This window comes from Saimiri boliviensis, chromosome 4 (assembly GCF_048565385.1).
Source record: "Saimiri boliviensis isolate mSaiBol1 chromosome 4, mSaiBol1.pri, whole genome shotgun sequence".
Taxonomy (NCBI): domain Eukaryota; kingdom Metazoa; phylum Chordata; class Mammalia; order Primates; family Cebidae; genus Saimiri; species Saimiri boliviensis.
In genome coordinates, this window is record NC_133452.1 from 11,951,346 (window position 1) to 11,971,083 (window position 19,738).

The 19,738-nt window shown below is 45.2% G+C and overlaps 1 protein-coding gene across 1 annotated transcript in view; it reads right to left on the bottom strand.

Moving 5' to 3' along the window:
• The window catches only part of TULP4 (TUB like protein 4), a 287,703-nt gene extending 283,690 nt beyond the window's left edge, over positions 1–4,013 (bottom strand). The window contains exon 1 of the mRNA XM_039467723.2: positions 3,922–4,013. The gene's annotated coding sequence lies outside the window, so the exon portion shown is untranslated. The remainder of the gene's footprint in view (positions 1–3,921) is intronic.
• Positions 4,014–19,738: the final 15,725 nt, after the last annotated feature.

Genomic DNA, 19,738 nt, shown 5'->3' on the forward strand with positions numbered 1-19,738 from the left:
GGCCAGTTCACTGTCCCTTAGACCGTTGGAGGGCCGCCACATACTGTGTTCCTCTCATTGACCACCAATGAAAGAGGTGCCCCTTCCTGAAGTGCAGCGGGGGGCTGGATGAATGGCCTCAGGGGGCCCCATGTGGCCCGCGGGCTGTAGTTTGGGGACACCTGTTATAACTTCTAGTCAGAGTTTATGACTGCCTTTTTGCTAAAATCAAGTACAAGGTTCCTAATCATCATGAAGTACCACAGTTATAAACATTTAGTATACAAAAATCTAGAATGTTTGGCCAGGCATGGTGGGTCATGCCTGTAATCTCAGCACTTTGCGAGGCCAAGGCGGGTGGATCATGAGGTCAGGAGTTCAAGACCAGCCTGGCCGAGATGGTGAAACCCCATCTCTACGAACAATTTAAAAAAAAATTAGCCGAGTGTGGTGGCACGCGCCTGTAGTCCCAGCTACTCGGGAGGCTGAGGCAGAAGAATTGCCTGAACCCAGAAGGTGAAGGCTGCAGTGAGCCAAGATGGTGCCACTGCACTCTAGCCTGGACGACAGAGACTCCATCTGAAAAAGAAAAAAAATCTAGAACGTTTATCAACAAAATACAGTACATACATACAATGGAATATTATTCAGTTTTTAAAAGGATGGAAATTCATCTGGGTATGGTAACTTATGCCTGTAAACTGAGCACTTTGGGAGGCCTAGGTGGGAGGACTCCTTGAGCCCAAGAGTTCGAGACCAGCCTAGGCAACACAGTGAGAAACTCGTCTCCATAAAACAACAAAAAGATGCAAATTCTGACACATGCTCTAACATGGATGAACCTTAAGGACATCATGCTAAGTGAAATAAGCCAGTCATGAAAGGGCAAAGACTGTGTGATTCCACTTATGTGAGGTACCTAGAGTAATCAAATTCATAGAGAGAAAATGGAGGGGTTGGTTCCAGGAGCTTCAGGGAGGGGAAGACAAGTTGGGGTTTAACGAGTCTAGAATGTCAGTTTGGGAAACCGAACAAAGTTCTGGACAGTGGTGATGGCTGCATGACAACGCGAATGTACTTAATGCCATTGAACCAGACACCTATAAATTAAGTTAGTTTTTTTTCTTTGAGACAGCATCCCACTGTGTCACCCAGAATGGAGTGCAGTGGCACAACCTCTGTCACTGCAACTTTATGGCAACCTCGGCGTCCCGGGTTCAAGCAATTCTTTCACCTCTGCCTCGTGGGTGGCTGGGATTACAGATGTGTGCCACCATGGTTAATTTTTGTATTAATAGAAACAAGAGTTTCACCACCATGTTGGCCAGGCCGGTCTTGAACTCCTGGCCTAAAGGAATCCACCTGCCTCAGCTTCCCAAAGTGCTGGGATTATAGGCGTGAACCACCACAACCCATCAGACTAGTAAATTTTATGTTATATATATTTTACCACAAAAAAAATCAGTATGTTTAGTATGTTATAATTTAATAACTAAATTAACATTATCTCAGCCAAATTAAAAGAAATTTGACATTTGAATTACATATTCCATGCAGTCTCACTAAAGACAAATATACAATTTCTATAAGGCTTTTGATAATACTGAAATGCTTCACAGAACCCTAAACGGAAACTCATGCAGTAACTGAATCACAGCATTTCATAAGAGGTTTTACTCAATTTTTAAAAGCATTTTACAAATCACATGCACGGTTGAGCCACTATCTTCACTCTTTCTATCCAGGAGGGAGATTGTTAACTGATGCTGTAAATAAGTGAAACATTTGGCAGCCACTTCACAAACCTTCCTCAATTCAGATCCTGGAATCTACAGCAAAATCAAAAAGAAAGCCTGGGCTTCACACTGTCCTATAAAGTATCCAGTGAGAGGGCTGAAATTTGGCCTGAAAGAAGGCTGCTATCTCTTGACCCTTATTTCAATACTCGAGATCTCAGCATCAATGTTGGATAATTCCATTTAAAACAGGATTCATGTACCACACATTGCACCGAACTACCACTCTTGGAGCTCCATATGCAAGGCTGAAAGGTAAATATGACATATACACACAAACATGCTAAATGAAGAAGACCAGGGCATTTTAAAACACAAATAGTAAATGCATAAGGTTATTTCTCAACCACCAGAAGTAATCATGACTTTCTAATCATCTTCCATGTATGAAAGCTCCATTGTGTTGAAAACAGTTTTCCCCATATTCCTCCAATTCAGTACTACAGACTTTAACTCTGGAAGTCAACACTTCCCCACATCATGTAAAAAACAAAACCAAAAATTAATTAAATAAATAAACCTGCTACTTCTACAACCCTAATACAGAGCTCTTAAAATTCTTAAAGGAAATTCACAGCTTCTAACAACTTTCATACAAATTAAGTACTATTCTTTAAATTGAGGAACCAAACATCAGATTTAGCTATTCACAATTTATTCATATAATCACTTCCATGCCAGTTACCTATGAAGGACTTAACTACAAGACAGGACACTTACGACTCTTGGATTCAGAACGTGGCTGTCACTGTACAAAGCGAGATGAGTGTCCCCATGGCCTCTCTGGATTGCAGTGTGGCTATGTGCAAGGTGCCCTGTCACTTCTCATCCATGACAACCTTACACCTCAGCAATCTGGCGCTGCGGAGCCTGGGGAGAACTTTCCAGGACCACCGTACCATTCCCAGCGGGTTTGTATGCAAGAACGTCAACTGAGAAATGGAGACCCCAGACACGGAGGAAGAGGCACAAAGGAAGGAACAACCGACACCCACCCCTACAACGGGCTTTTACGTTCTTCGAAACCTTAGCAATAACTTCCCCTGTTTTTTTTTTTTTTTTTTTTTATAAACCTGCTTATTATCATGACTTAATGGATATCCTTAAAGTGCTGAATTACTGTAAAACAAAAGGGAGGCAGTGGAGACCTCAAACAGAGAGAGAGCCAGGAGACAGTTCCTGGCGAGGGGTGTTGATTATTCCCGAAGGGAAAGTCTTAAGAGACTTTCTGATGACAACGGCAGTTCAGGAGGTAGAAGGACTAGGTCCCTAAGGCATATCAACCCCGGAGAAAGCTGTGTCACCCTCATTTCCTTCCACAAAGCCAGACCGCCCTCACCTTCCCACCCCTGAAGCGGTGTCGCCCGGGGAAGAAGTAGACACCTCCCAGCTAACTGCCCCAAGCGGGTCAAACTTTGAGATCGGCGTCCCGCTCCGCGTTGTGGAGCGCAGGGCAAAGAGGAAGGATTGGTGCCGGGAGCGGAATCTCCGTGATTTGCCAGAGGAAACAGCACAGACTCCAGACAGCAGAAGCGCCGGGATTTCCATGCAGCTGCCACGACAGGTGACCGGGCCCGCTCTGCAGACACCCGGCTCGCCCCGGGGCTTCGCGGAAGGTGGGGCGGGCGGGCTGGGGCGCCGGGCCCGGCAGGCGAGGTGGCGGCGCAGCCGGGGAAGCCGCTCGGGCCCGACGCCGGGGAGGAAGAGGAGGAGCGCAGCCCAGTCTCCCCGGGGAAACCGTTTTCAGGGATTTTCTGTCTCCACAATTAAGAAAAAAAAATGGCTCCAAGCCAAACGCCTCCCGATCTCACACACACACCACCCCACACGCACGCCCGCCCCGCGCTCCGCTTTCGCCCCATTTTCTCACATGGGGAGACAAAAGGCTCCCGTAGACAAACAGCGGCCACGGCCGCCGGGCCCGGGTCAGACGCCCCTTCGCGCCGCCCCCTCCCGAGCCCCCCGCAGCCGCCGCCCCGGCCCCCTCCCGCCGCGCCCACCCAGCCAGTCGCGCCGACCCCGGGGCCCGCCGCAGGGGGACACACGCCCGGCGGGCAGGGACGGCGCTCGGGCCGGCGCCCCCTCCCGCGGGACTGCGCGGCGCCCGGCCCGCCGCGGTGGCGACAGCGGCCCCGCGCCTGCTCACCTCAGGGCGGCAGCCGCCGCGGCTCCTCCGCGCCTCTCCGCCTCCAGCAGCCCCGCGCCGCCGCCGCCGCCGCCGCCGCCGCCTCCCCCCGCGTCTCGGCCGAGTCTCCGCCTCCCTCCACCGCCGCCGCCGCCACCGCCGGCCCGGCTGCGCGCCACGTGACCGCGCCACGTGACCCGGCGCGGCTAGCGGCGCCTCCCCGGCCCGCGCCCCCGCTCCGGCCTTCGCCGCCGACCGTTGGGGCCCCCCGGCCGCCCTCACGCCCCGGCCCAGGGCTCGAGTCCCCCATGCCACGCCGCGGGCCCGCCGCCACCCGCCCAGGCCACGTGCTCGAACCCCCGGCGCCGCCACTGCCGGAGACCCCCGGCCCGCCACGTTGCCCACGCTGCCCACAGTGCCCACAGTGCCGGGCCTAGGACTCCAGTCTCCTGGCTCGGGACGGCCTCACCACCCGGGCACCGCGCGGCTTGCGCGCGGTCTGAACTTCGTTCGAGCCGGAAGTGGACGCCCCAGTCCCATTATGTCTTACATGGAAAGCCGCTGCGAGCACAGAGGCGCGGGCACCACCGACCCGCGCAGCTCCCCGGGAAAACGGCACCCGAGTGGCCGCGACGGTGACATCCCAGATGGGGGACCTCATCTTCGATTGTCTGTGGAGAAGGGACCGGATAGCGTCATTTTTAACTCAGGGAAGAACAATTCACAGCCTTCCCTCCTCCTGTTAAATGGATGTCCTGCTAACAACGAAACTTGATCACCTCCTTTTACCAGCTTGTACAAAGAAATAGCATAGCTGACAGTGTGACTCTTCTTCACACGTGTAGTTTAAAATAAAAATTAAAAACAGACAAGAGCAGCATCCTTTTTCCTTGATGTGAAGCTTCAGAGGCCCCGTATCGTTAGGAATAGCAGCCACTCCTCCGCAAGGGCTCGCCATTGTTTTCGATTTTGCCTGTCTGCAAAAGTCTTCAAATCCGTTTCAGACTTAAGAATTCCTGATTCTGCGAATTTTTATCCAAAAAAAAGTTGGACCGAGTTTGTTAACTTCTGAAATTCCATGCCTCGCCTCAGTCTCCTGAGTAGCTGGAGACTACAGGTGCGCTCCACCACGCCCGGCTCACTGAGTTTTGTTTGTTTTTTTTTAAGTGTAGGAATCTCGCTTTGTTGCCCTGGCTCATCTTGAACTCCTGGCTCCAAGTGATCCTCCTGCCTCTGCCTTCCAGCGTGTTGGAATTACAGGCATGAGCCACCACACTTGGCCTACTTTTGCAAATTTTGACAAATGCCCCCTAGACTTATTTATTTATTTGAGACAGAGTTTCGCTTTTGTTACCCAGGCTGGAGTGCAATGGCGCGATCTCGGCTCACCGCAACCTCCGCCTCCTGGGTTCAGGCAATTCTCCTGCCTCAGCCTCCTGAGTAGCTGGGATTACAGGCAGGCGCCACCATGCCCAGCTAATTTTTGTATTTTTAGTAGAGACGGGGTTTCACCATGTTGACCAGGATGGTCTCGATCTCTCGACCTCGTGATCCACCCGCCTCGGCCTCCCAAAGTGCTGGGATTACAGGCTTGAGCCACCACCCGGCCTTAGACTTTATTTTTAAAAGGCAAGCATGGCGTGTAGTCCCAGCTACTCCGGAGTTGAGGCGGGTGGATTCCTGGAGACCAGGAGCTCGAAGGCTGCAGTGAGCTGTAATCATGCCTGTGAGCAGCCAGTGGACTCCAGCCTGAGCATAGCGAAACACAGCTCTAACCAAAAAAAAAAATTAAATTTTAATTTAAAAGTAACTAAAACAAGAATAGTTGCTTCATGTTTGAATGGACATAAATATAATGCATTTAACTGTGGTCCCAGCTACTCAGGAGGATCAGGCAGGAGAATCGTTTGAACCCTGGGAGGCTGAGGTTGCAGGGAGCCGAGATTGCGCCACCGCACTCCAGCCTGGGTGACAGAGTCAGACCCTGTCTCAAAAAGATAATACATATATATATATATATATATATATATATATATATATAATGCATTTAAGTATTAAGACTATTTGATAATATTTTATAAGCACTCTGAAACTTAATTTTGAAAACTTAAATAAAACTACATTTACATCTTAGAGTACCTTAAATAAAAGATAATCTCCACTCAATATAATCAGTATTGCAGTTCAGTTTAGTGCTCAATATTATGTTAAATACTGTGGGGAGATCAAAGGAAGAATACCATATGGCCCTTGCCTTTAAAATTTACAATTTCTAGACCGAATTACTTTAAAATATACACTTTTTTTTTTTTTTTTTTTTTTTTTTTAAGACGGAGTCTTGCTCTGTCACCCAGGCTGGGGGTGCAGTGGTGTGATCTGGGCTCACTGCAACCTTTGCCTCCCAGCTTCAAGCACTTCTCCTGCCTCAGTCTCCAAAGTAGCTGGGATTACAGGCACCACCACCACACCTGGCTAATTTTGTATTTTTAGTGGAAACAGGTTTCATCATGTTGGCCAGGCTGGTCTCGAACTCCTGACCTCAGGTTACCTGCCCACCTCGGCCTCCCAAAGTGCTGGGATTACAGTCGTGAGTGACCGTACCTGGCCAAAATATATACATAATATTTTTTAAACTCTTTATTTTTTTTTTCTCTCTCTCTCTCTCTCTCTCTCTCACACACACACACACACACACACACACACATACACACGCGCGCGCGCGCGCGCGCGCAGACGGATCAGGGATCAGCATTTATTTGCCTGGCCTGGAACAAAGTGTGGAAAATTTGACCCTTGCTGTCAGACTAACGAGTTAGCAAAAGCATTAAAGATGAGCTCTCTTGAATCAATAAATACAATCTATATAACCATATAAAAACAATATAACAAATACCATCAAGACTGAATAATACGGGTGTTCTTTCTGCAAAATGAAAAAAAAATACTAACCTTGAAACTACTTTTCTACTAATACCATAGTTTTTCCATAAGGCCCACAAGTATAAACTCTCTTTTATCCAAGCGCTCCTGGGTACAAATACAATTCTCAGCAAAACTGAGAAGTCTCTCAAGTTTGTTTTCTGCCTGTGTCATTTCGCACAGTGTCAGTGGTTTTGTGAATATCTTTGGAGCAGGTATCTTTGCTGAAGTCCTGGTTCTACCACTTACTAGTGACAAGCAAGAACAATATTCCAAACACTGTGTCTTTAGCCATACATTCAAAAAACAATATCTGCCTCACAGGGTTGTTGAAATAATCAAATGAGATAATTTATGTAAGCTATATGCCTGACACACAAGAGGTGCTCAATCAAAAATAATACTTGTGCCAGGCACACTGGCTCATGCTTGTAATCCCAGTATTTTGGGAGGCCAAGGTGGGCAGCTCACCTGAGATCATGAGTTCAAGACCAGCCTGGCCAACATGACGAAAATCCCATCTCTACTAAAAATACAAAAATTAGCTGGGCATGGTGGCACACGCCTGTAATCCCAGCTAGTCGTGAGGATGAGGCAGGAGAATCACTGGAACCCAGGAGGCAGAGGTTGCAGTGAGCCGAGATCATGCCACTGCACTCCAGCCTGGGCAACAGAGTGAGACTCCGTCTCAAAAATAATAATTAATAATAATAATGATGATACCTACAGCCTAGCCAACATGGTGAAACCCTGTCTCTACTAAAAATACAAAAATTAGCTGGCTGAGGTGGGAGAATTGCTTGAACCTGGAGGGCAGAGTTTACAGTGAGCCAAGATTGTGCATCTGCACTCCACCCTGGCTGACAGAGGGAGACTCCATCTCAATAATAGTAATAATACCTAAGAACCGGACACAGTGGTAGCATGCACCTGTAGTCCCCGTTACTCGGTGGCTGAGGTGGGAGGATCTCTTAAACTCAGGAATTGGAGGCTGCAGTGAACATGATCAGGCCACTGCCCTCCAACCTGGGCATCAGAGTGAGATCCTATTTTTGCAAAATAACAATAATAGTGATAGCTAAGTTTTATTAAATGCTTACCATGGGCCAAACACTGTGCCTTGTTTGTTATTTTTGCTGTTCTTTCTGTTCCCTGCTTCCCTGAGTAGGTGCCTTCTGTCCCCTACCTTACTCCTGCCCCCTTAGGAATCTACTCTTCTCTTCATGTTCACAAGGAAAATGGTATAAGGCTTTTAAAAGTCATTTATAATCATCTATTACATCTGTTGTGAATCTTCCTTGTATACTTTATTTTATTTATTACTGAATTTTGTGACTCAAATTGTTCTGTTGAGTTTGCCAACTGGCCACTTGGGAAGGACTATAGCAAGTTCAAGGATGGAAGATTTGGGGAAAAACTGTTTTCTTTTGTTTTGTTTTGTTTTGTTTTGTTTTGTTTTGTTTGAGATGGAGTCTTGCTCTGTCACGCAGGCTGAAGGGCAGTGGTGTGATGATCTTGGCTCACTACAACTTTCGCTTCCTGGATTCAAGTGATTTTCCTGCCTCAGCCTCCTAAGTAGCTGGGACTGCAGGCACCCACCACCATACCTGGCTAATTTTTGTATTTTCAGTAGAGACGGGGTTTCACCATGTTGGCCAGGCTGGTCTTGAACTTCTGATCTCATGATCCACCCACTTCGGCCTCCCAAAGTGCTAGGATTAGAAGCATGAGCTGCCATGCCCGGCTTTTTCTTTTTATTTCCTTTTTTTTTTTTTTTTCTTTTTTTTCTTTTGAGACAGGGTCTTGCTCTCTTGCCCAGGCTGGAGTGTAGTGGTGCAAACTTGGCTCAATGCCGCTTCAACCTCCAAGGCTCAAGTGATCTCCCAGCTCAACCTCCCAAGTAGGTAGGACCACAAGCATGTGCCACCATGCCAGGCTAGTTTTTAAATTTTTTTGTAGAGACGAGGGCTCACTGTATTGCCCAGGCTGATGTTGAACTTCTAGGCTCAAGCCATTCCTCCTGCCTTGACCTCCCAAAGGGCTGGGATTACAGGCATGAGCCTCCTAGCCCTTTGGGAGGCCTGCATTTTATACTTCTCTAAAAAAAAACCTTTCTAATTAAGAAATGAAAAATGTTGCTGCTTATTTAGAACTCCGAGGCACTTGGGAGCCATTAGGAGGGAGATCTGGCAATGGGGACCCTTCCACCGTCCTTTGAAATCCCACAGGTCCAATTAGTCTCATTTTGTTGTGTTTAAACACTTTAAACACTAGATTTTGGCACCACACTTGAAGAAATTAAAACAATGCATAATAATTGCAAAATGGTAATTGCTATAAGAAACAGTGTCCCTCATGTGACATTCATGATCATGACGCTGTTAGCTGGCTGTCCTGTAGCCCTAGAGTCAAATTTGGGAAAAGTTTCTTACTACCCTGACCAAGCTCCCAAAAGTTCTGAGATCTGTGACCTTTCTTTAAAAGTTACTCTTCAAATAACTTTCCTTTGCATCTGCCTTGGGTCACACAGTGAACTTAGAGCCAGCTGAATCTGACAGGCATTCTGGTAACAGTATATATTATATATTGGCCGCTCATTAAAACATGGCTGTGGTCCTGGTGGTGGCTAAGCACCACTGTCCCGCCCCAAGGCTAGGGCTGAGGGCATAAGGGATCCATGGTCACAGCCAGCTGGGCACCCAGGTTGGGCTCTGTTCCCTTCTCTCCACACTTCTTTGTACCCCTCCCTGCCCCTCACATTCCTCTGACATCCAGACAATGAAGCTCCAGCAGCTCTTCTCGCTAGGCCTCTGCCCTGCCTTCCTGTCACCGAGCAGCCTGCTAGGCGACTCCCCTCCCTCCCGGCTGCAACATAACTCAGAGCCCAAAGTTTCTGTTGACTCAGGCCCTCTGGCCACCAAGACACTCAGCACAGGGATAGGAAACTGGGTCCTGGACATAAGGAGATGGCAGAGGAGTCTGAGCTTTAGAAGAATAAGACACAAGCCCTTCGCCTTTCACGGTGTCTGAGAGCCAGAAATCCCAGCACCAGCTGAGGTTTCATCACTGGAAACCCAGCGTCCAGCAACAGGAGAAACGCTGTGGCTCTGCCGTGCTCTGCTCAGCCATACCACATGCAGACCGTCTCCTGCAGTTCTGGGTACCACCACAGCCACATGTCAAGAGACAGTGATGTGTTACAGCACATCATTTGAAGGGTGGCCAGGACGCTGAGGACTCTAGAAGCTGTCTTACAATGTCATACAGTTTTATAAACATCTGATGAAGAAAATAAGAATAACCTGGGAAGAAACATACTTACAAGACACTGCTCTGGCGAACCTCATCCCATTGAGAGCAGTGGTATGGCAGGCTTGTTCCTTTTTTTTTTTTTTCTTTGAGACTGAGTCCTGCCCTGTTACCAGGCTGGGGTGCAGTGGCACAATCTTGGCTCACTGCAACCTCTGCCTCCCAGGTTCAAGCGATCCTCCTGCCTCAGCCTCCCGAGTAGCTGGGTCTATAGGCGTGCACCAACATGCCCAGCAAATTGTTGTATTTTTAGTAGAGATGAGGTTTTACCATATTGGCCAGAATGGTCTCTATCTCTTGACCTTATGATCCACTGGCCTTGGCCTCCCAAAGTGCTGGGATTACAGGCATGAGCCACCGTGCCCAGCCGATTGTTCCTTTTTAATCATTTATTGAATTTATTGAGCTTCTACTTTGAACAAGGCATTGTCCAAATGAGAATGAGTGTATGGGAAGCTATTAAGGGGCTTTGGTTCAGAAAAGAAAGGGCCTCTGCTAGGGCAGTCACCAGGCAGGTGTGTGGCCTTGCAGAGGATCCCACCCACTTCTATCCTTTGACTCTGGTGGCCTGAGCTGGACACACAGAGTGCGACCCAGGGTCCTGCTCATCCTCTGCTTTAAAGGCTCAAGGCTCCAGTCAGCTAACTCTTCCCTTTCCCAGCTTGCCCAGAGCCTCCCAGAGCAAAGTAACACCTGGACCAAGATCTAGAACCAAAAGCACCACTTGGCTCACTCTGGAAAGGAGAAAATGGCTTACAAGAAAATAGAACTTTTGCAATTGTCTCCTTCCCCCTATCCAGGAGAAGACAGAAGGCAGGCGGGCCGCCGTCCTCTGTGCACAGTCGAAGCACCACTCCTCTTCCTCCCAGTCCTTTCCTTGCTGGGCTGGTCCTTTAGGGCCCTGAATTCTGGGCAGACTCTGAGTAGATGCACGTAGTTACGTATACATTTTCTCGTCTTGTTTGAGACAAGGTATTGCTCTATTTTCCTGGCTGGAGTGCAGTGGCGTGATCACAGCTGACTGCAGCCTCAACCTCCCCGGGCTCAGGTGATCCTCCTGCCTCCTGAGTCGCGGGATCACCACACCTGGCTAATTATTTTATACACACACACACACACACACACACACACACACACATATGTATGTATGTATGTATATATGTATATAAATGTGTGTGTATATATATATATATATATTTTTTTTAAGCTCTTTGGCGTGCTTGGTTTTTAAGCCTGTGATGATAGGAAGTAGTCCTCAGTCTTAACTGCTCCTCCAGGAAGGCCGCCTGCCCGTGGCTGCTGCTGCCACCTTGTGGCCGTGAGAGGACACAGCCAAGACAGTGAGGCCAGAGGACCAGAAGAAAGTCACTGTCCCTCCGAAATAGCCAACCTGTGTATGTGCCACATGCCTTCACTATCTTGAAACCTCTTGTTCTCTGAGATGGGAGACTCCCTTGTTCCTTAAACAATTTTAGGTCGGGCTTCCTCGGACTTACGAAATCTTCCCAGCTGTTTCAAGTTTGCCCTGAAGACCTCAATGACTTTTTTTTTTTTTTGAGGCGGATTACAGGTGCACACCACCACGCCCCGCTAATTTTTGTGTTTTTAGTAGAGACGAGGTTTCACCATGTTGACCAGGCTGGTCTCGAACTCCTGGCCTTATGTGATTTGCCTGCCTTGGCCTCCCAAAGTGCCGGGATGACAGGCCTGAACCATCGCACCCAGCCCTCAGTGACTTTTCTATGCATTGTGTTTGTTTCCAGGTGTTTGTGGATTAGTGACACTATTTTCCAAGTGAATACACTGAAGTCTCAAGAAAATACTTTAAAAAGAGATCACAGATTGAAATGTGATAAAAGTGTCATTCATGAAATTAACAGAGATCATCAGCACTGTAAAAAAGCAGATGTCAAAAACAGACAAGACCTGGTGAAAATACACTGGCACCCACACACTCTTAGAAAAATAAGCCTTCTCATTAGGACTGTGTGCTGTTATCACTTTTATTTTGTAAAATTGTTAATTTTTATGTAAATGCTAGCCATTTTCAGTTTTACTTAGCAAAAAAAAAAACCTTAGATTTTCTAACTGCAAACTTCAGACTCTGCAACTGATGCTTGCCAACAGGAATAATATATACAAATGTCATGTCATACCTTTATACTGTAATTAAGCATTGCTCCAAAGAGAATCACTTAGCAGACACTCAATAAATAACTTTTGTTATATAAAAAACACTGTAGCTCACCACTGTAATCCCAGCACTTTGGGAGGCCTAGGTGGGATGATTGCCTAAATCAGAGAGTTCAAGACCAGCCTGGGCAACATAGGGAAACCCCCATCTCTAAAAAAATGTTAAAAATTAGCTAGGCATGGTGGCACAGGCTTGTAGTCCCAGCTACTGAGTAGGCTGAGGTGGGAGGATTGCTCAAACTTGGGAGGTTGAGGCTACAGTGAGCCATGATCATGCCATGGCACTCCAGCCTGGGTGACAGAGCAAGACCTTGTATCTAAAAAACAAAAACAAAAGTAAACAAAGCAAAATACTAGATAGAGGAAGACAATCTCTGAAAGACTTAAACATTTAAGCATCATGTAAGTATCAGACCACAAAAGTAAGCAATCCCAGCAATGATTTACCTATGTTGAAATAATTTTACTCATAGCTGCAAAATCATGCAAGAGTTTTGGGTATTGCAGCAGAGATGGCTAATTGTATACCATGAGTCCTCTCATGAGATAGAGTTGTAACTAGGAAGTCTCTGCCCAGCCAAAGGCTTCATTTCCTGGCACTCCCCATCTCCTAGTGGGGCCATGTGACTGATGCTTGCAGTTGGAATGATGCATCTCACTTCTGGCCAAGGCAGTTAAGAAATGGGTGTGTTTCTCCACATGTTCCCTTCCCCTGGGAGCCAGCGAGGTGTTAAGACCTTGAGGCCCTAAAGAATGAAGTCACCAGATAGAAGGGGCCTGGATTCCTGAATCACTTCTGATGGAGGGCTGACTACCAACAAGAAACACCTACCTGGGACTGCTAAAGGAGTACAAAATAATCCCAGTGGAGTGGGAGCAGAAAAAAAAAGTTAAAAAAGAAAGACAAAAACAGATGAATAAAAAAATTTTTTTTTAATTCCATTTTGTGGCCTCTGAAAACTACAGCTAATATTAACATAGATACTAAGATATTTTGAAGCACCAAACCTCTAAGTAGGCATCAGAAACATTTTTTGGCCTTAGGAGAAAAAAACAGCAAGTTTCATGTTTACTATTGTATTTTATTCCCATGCCTAGCCCAGCAGCAGGTAGTGATTATGTGATGAATAATCGAATGGATGGTAAATAAACAAATTAGCAGATGAATGGGTGGATAAATTAGGAGTCCACATAAAAGTTGTCTTAGACCAGGTGCGGTGGCACGTGCCTGTACTCCCAGAAATTTGGGAGGCCAAGGCAGGTGGGTCACAAGGTCAAGAGACCGAGACCATCCTGGCCAACATGGTGAAACTGCGTCTCTACTAAAATTACAAAAATTAGCTAGGTGTGGTTGTGCACCTATAGTCCCAGCTACTGGGGAGGCTGAGGCAGGAGAATCGCTTAAACCCAGGAGACAGGGGTTGCAGTGAGCTGAGATCATGGCACTGCACTCCAGCCTGGTGACTGGAGTGAAATTCTGTCTCAAAAAATAAATAAATAAATAAAGGTTGTCTTGGATGGATAAATCAGGAGTTCACATAAAAGTTGTCTTAGTCCATTTTCTGTTGCTCTAAATGGAATACCACAGATGGGGTAATTTATTTGGCTCGTGGGTTCTGGAGGCTGGGAAGTCCAAGAGCATGGAACCAGCATCTGGTGAGGCTCATCCCATGGCTGAAGCCAGAGACCAAAGGCAGCCCCATGGCAAGCAAGCCCATGAAACAGAGTGGGGAACTGGGGCCGAACTTATCCTTGTGTCAGGAGTTCATTCCCTCTGAAACTAAGCCACACCCATAATAATAGCCTTAATCCATTCAAAGGCCCCACGTGTCAGTATGTTCACAATGGCAGTGACATTTCAACATGAGTTTAGAAGAAGACATTCAAACTATAGCAAAAGCTACAATTTTCTCAAATAAAATAATACTAAACATCTGTGGGACAAGTTCTACAGATTAACTAGTATTTATTTCTGTGTGTATATATATATATATATAGATATATATAAATTTTTTTTTTTTTTTGAGACGGAGTTTCGCTCTTGTTACCCAGGCTGGAGTGCAATGGCGCAATCTCGGCTCACCGCAACCTCCGCCTCCTGGGTTCAGGCAATTCTCCTGCCTCAGCCTCCTGAGTAGCCGGGATTACAGGCACGCGCCACCATGCCCAGCTAATTTTTTTTTTTTATTTTTAGTAGAGACGGGGTTTTACCATGTTCACCAGGTTGGTCTCGATCTCTCGACCTCGTGATCCACCCGCCTCGGCCTCCCAAAGTGCTGGGATTACAGGCTTGAGCCACCCCGCCCGGCCTATTTCTGTATATTTTAGGTAAAGAGAGAACTAGAGAAAGCTACCTTAAAAGGTAGTGAATTTTCCTGGTGATATTACAGACCAGACAACGACTTGGCAGGGGTATAAGATGTGACAGAGAAGGTTCAAACTTGGAAAGGTGGTTGGACTAATTTTGCCTTGATAGTCCCTGATCTTTTAAATAAAGCGATTGGAGATGCTAGTTAAGGATTCTATCTTTAGCAATTTTAATAGTGAGTGCTATTTTTAGTTTTTAAAATTATTTTAAGAAGTAAAAATATGAGATGAAAAATCCATATCTCTAAATGGTTTCAGATCACATACCAAACAAATCATCATAAATTGAGTACATTTAATTATAGGCAAGATTCCCTACAGGAAATCATCAACCACTGAAGGTCAGGCCTTGCAACCCTTAACACATACAGTGGCAATAATGACAATACTAAAAATGCTTGCCTTTGATATCAGTTTAAAAAGAAAATAGATTCCATATGAAAAATTTCAGACAGTGCAAAGATATACATTGACATTTGTTCATTTATTTAAAGTAGAATGCTAAAATTTTTTTCTATTTCTCTTCTTTTTACTCTTCCAACCTAATATTCTTGACTGAATAGAATGCTAAATTTTATTTCTCTTAATAAGACTGAAAGGTAGAGTAGGAAGTCAGCTTGGAGAATAAAACAACATGAAGTGGACAGATTAGATAGTTTTCTGGGCCAGGTGCAGTAGCTCACACCTGTAATCCCAGCACTTTGGGAGGCCAAGGTGGGTGGATCACCTGAAGTCAGGAGTTCCAAACCAGCCTGACCCACATGGTGAAACCCTGTCTCTAGTACAATTACAAAAATTAGCCAGGTGTGGTGGCACATGCCTATGATCCCAGCTTCTCAGGAGGCTGAGGCACAAGAATTGTTTGAACCCCGGAGGCAGAGCTTGCAGTGAACTGAGATTGTGCCAGTGCACTCCAGCCTGGGCAACAGAGCAAGACTCCATCTCAAGAAAATAATAATACTAATAATAGTTTTCCTAGAAATGATTCTATTTTAGAAAAAAAAATCTATCCATTTATCTATAGCTATATCTATTTATATAATATATATTTCACCTAAATAGTACATACTTTCTCCCAAGCTTTCTGGTGCTCCTGAGCAATAGAAAAGATGCAATGGAGTCGACTAGTTGCCTGGCAACCTGAAATTAGTGAGACATCTCCCCTTTCATTGACTTGATTTTAAATCACACTCTTCAAGGGTGACTATGAGATAAATGACAAAAATGTAAAAGCTCAGGAGGCCAGCACGGTGCAGTGAGATGCAGGAACAAGCTGCATATGTGGTCCACATGTTAGGGTATTGAGGCTTATTTGGAAAATAAGTTTAGTCCAGAATCTGCTATCTTTTTCCTGTGATGATTAAAATTATTTATTATTATTATTTTTTGAGACAGAGTCTCACTCTGTGGCCAGGATCCAGGCTGGAGTGCAGTGGCACAATCTCGGCTCACAGCAACCTTCAGCTCCCTGGTTCAAGCAATTCTCCTGCCTCAGCCTCCCGAGTAACTGGGACTACAGGTGTGCGACCACCACACCCAGCTAATTTTTGTATTTTTAGTAGAGACAGGGTTTCACCATGCTGGCCAGGATGGTCTCAATATTTTGACCTTGTGATCCACCCGCCTCGGCCTCCCAAAGTGCTGGGATTACAGGCTTGAGCCGCCGCGCCCGGCGATTAAAATTATTGAAAATTCTTTTTGCTGACGGGGATCTCAGAGTGTCTGGGTAGCTTAAATATATATATATATATATATATATATATATATATATATATATATATAACAGATAATATATAGTACGGATATATACAGATATACATAGTACAGATAATAAAATGCTGCTACTAACTATATATATAATTGTACATATATACATATGTACATATACATATATATGTACAGTCATATAGTTTCTTTGTAGACTTTTTGTTTTATATGGAAACATAAGGGTAAATCTGAGGTCTGAGGCCAAGAAAGCTTCATAAGCTCTTTTACACCGTGGTACAAAAAGAAGAGAAACATAAAGAGACTGTTTGCAACCTCCAAATATAGAAGTTTATAAATTAGAAAGGTATACTTTTTTCTTTTTACCAATACAACATAAATGCATATAAATGCATTATTTCTCTAGTGGAAATTAAATCTGAAATCCAGAACAAATTCATTTATTCCAATGTACTGCTATATGTTAGAAATATATCTATATTGAAAATAGTTGCTCGGTGCCACAAAGAAAAATTAGCACTGAGACAAAGGATCTTTCAGCAACTCAATTTTTACTTCCTGGACTGCAGGAAGGGTAATCTCACTAGCCATCTTGCATGAGAATACAAAGAACAAAGGAAAACACACAAATTTATTTCTTAAGCATTTGGGGTTGTCCTTACTGCTGTGTCTGATCTCTGTTGGCTGGAGCCAGACCTCACAGTCTAAGCTAAAACCCGATTGGCTAACAGCTTAAAACTTTTCTAAACAGGTAAAAGCAATGGAGAGCTGGGACATGCCTGTGAGCACATCCAGCACAGATATCTTGCTTAAAGTACAAGGACATAGAGTGTACTATGTGCCTGTAAGTGTGGCATATTTAACAGCTACATAGGATAGGGCTTAACAACGTTTTTAGCACATTTATTCTTTAACAAGAAAATTAACTTTAAAAAGGAACTTTTCTACTTCATATATGTATATATACATAATATATATGACAGAGCTAAGGACAAATTCTAGAGATATGGAAGGTACAGAACCCCAGGGATCTTATCCATGTTTTTTTTTTTTTTTTTTTTTTTTTTTTTTAACAGAGTCTCACTGTGTTGCCCAGGATGGTGCAGCAGCTATTCATTTCGCCTTACAGTCTGGAACTGGGCTGAAGCTTTCCTCCCACTTTAGCTTCCCAAGTTGCTGAGGCTGCAGGCACGCTGGGCTGTGTCTGTGCTTTTAAACTCTTGCTCAGCGCTCCCCCTACTGGAATAATGCCTTCAGTACCATGTCATATCAGACTGCATCACGATTCAACATTTTAATACGTGTAACACAGTGTTGCAGATTCACGACACCACAAATTCCTTCGTTGTGGCAGGGAAAAGATTTCACATTAACTGCTGATTTTTTTAAAAAACAATATCATGTCTTTCATTTACCTTATCATTGATCTGTACATTGAGATTTGTCTTATGGGGCTTATGTATGACCTGCCTAGCACTATTCTAAACTATTCACTTGATCCTACAACAACCGTATAAAGCAGATGCTGTTAACCTTCATTTCACAGGTGAAGAAGTGAGATACAGGAATGAATTATTTTAGAAACTTGCCCAATGTCACACAGCTGGTAAATGACAGAATTTGAGCCACGGTAGTCTGACTCCAGACTCCAGAGCTCCTAATCACAGGTTATGCTGTCACAGATTTGGAGTAACCAAAAATATGTCACCATGTGTATTGAACACATTCTAAAGTGTTAAGAGTCAATGATGTCGAGATGATCTTTTAAAGTAGCTTTTGTTGTTGTTCTTGAGATATAATTAACATATAATAAAATGAACAAAACTTAAGTGTTTAGTTGAATGATTTTCACAAATGTATCCATGTGTGCAAACACCACTCACAATAAAATTAGTTTATTTCTCATCCTGGCCAACATGGTGAATCCCTGCCTTTACTAAAAATACAAAAATTACCCGGGCGTGGTGGTGCGAGCCTGTAGTCCCAGCTACTCGGGAGGCTGACACGGGAGAATTGCTTGAACTCAGGAGGCGGAGGTTGCAGTGAGCCGAGATCGTGCCAGTGCACTCCAGCCTGGAAACAGAGCAAGACTCTATCTCAAAAAAGAAAAAAAGAAAAGAAAAAGTTTATTTCCACCAGTCCAGGAAGTTGCTCTATTGCAATCAAACCTCAGCCCTCTCCCTGCATCCCCACCTCTGAAAACTACAGTTTTAATTTCCATTACCATAACTTATTTTCGTCTGTTTCTTGACTTCATATGAATTATACGGTACATATACTTTTGTATCTGGCTTCATTTTCTCACTATAATGTTTTTGATATACATCCGTATGTTAATTCAACTTACTGAATTTGCATATTTTCTTCTGCAATTCTTCTGTTGACAGACTTTTTTTTTTTTTTTTGGACAGAGTCTTGCTCTTTCGCCCAAGTGGCAGGAAGTGGAGCGATCTCAACTCACTGCAACCTCCGACTCACTGGTACTAGCAATTCTCCTGTCTCAACCTCCCAAGTAGCTGGGACTACAGGTGCACACCACCATGCCCAACTAATTTTTGTATTTTTGGTAAAGACAGGGTTTCACTATATTGGTCAAGGGCTGGTCTCAAACTCCTGACCTCAGGTGATCTGCCCGCCTTGGCCTCCCTAAGTGTTGGGATTACAGGTGTGAGCCACCACACCCGGCCAATGGACATTTAAGATGTTGCTAGTTTTTCACTATTATGAATAATACTGCCATGAACATTATTGTACAGCTTCTTTGTAGAGTTTTATTATTTTTATTTTTATTCTTTATTTTGAGACAGAGTCTGACTCTGTCACCCAGTCTGGTGTGCAATAGCATGGTCTCGGCTCACTGCGGCCTCAACCTCCTGGGCTCAAGCAATCCTCCCACCTCAGGCCTCCAAGTATCTGGGATTATAGGTGCTCACCACCATACCCAGCTAATTTTTTTGTATTTTTTGTGTAGACAGGGGGCTTGCCATGTTGCCCAGTCTGGTCTCGAACTCTTGAGCTCAAGGGATCCACCCACCTTGGCCTCCCAAACGGCCAGGATTATAGGCATGAGCCACCAGGCCCAGCAACGTGTGTCTTGATTTCTCCTGAGGTAATACCGAGGAGAGGAATTGTGGGGCCGTGGAGTAGACGACCATTTAACTTAAGAACCGTCAAGGCTGGGCGTGGTGGCTCAAGCCTGTAATCCCAGCACTTTGGGAGGCCGAGGCGGGTGGATCACGAGGTCGAAAGATCGAGACCATCCTGGTCAACATGGTGAAACCCCGTCTCTACTAAAAAAAAATACAATAAAACTAGCTGGGCGTGG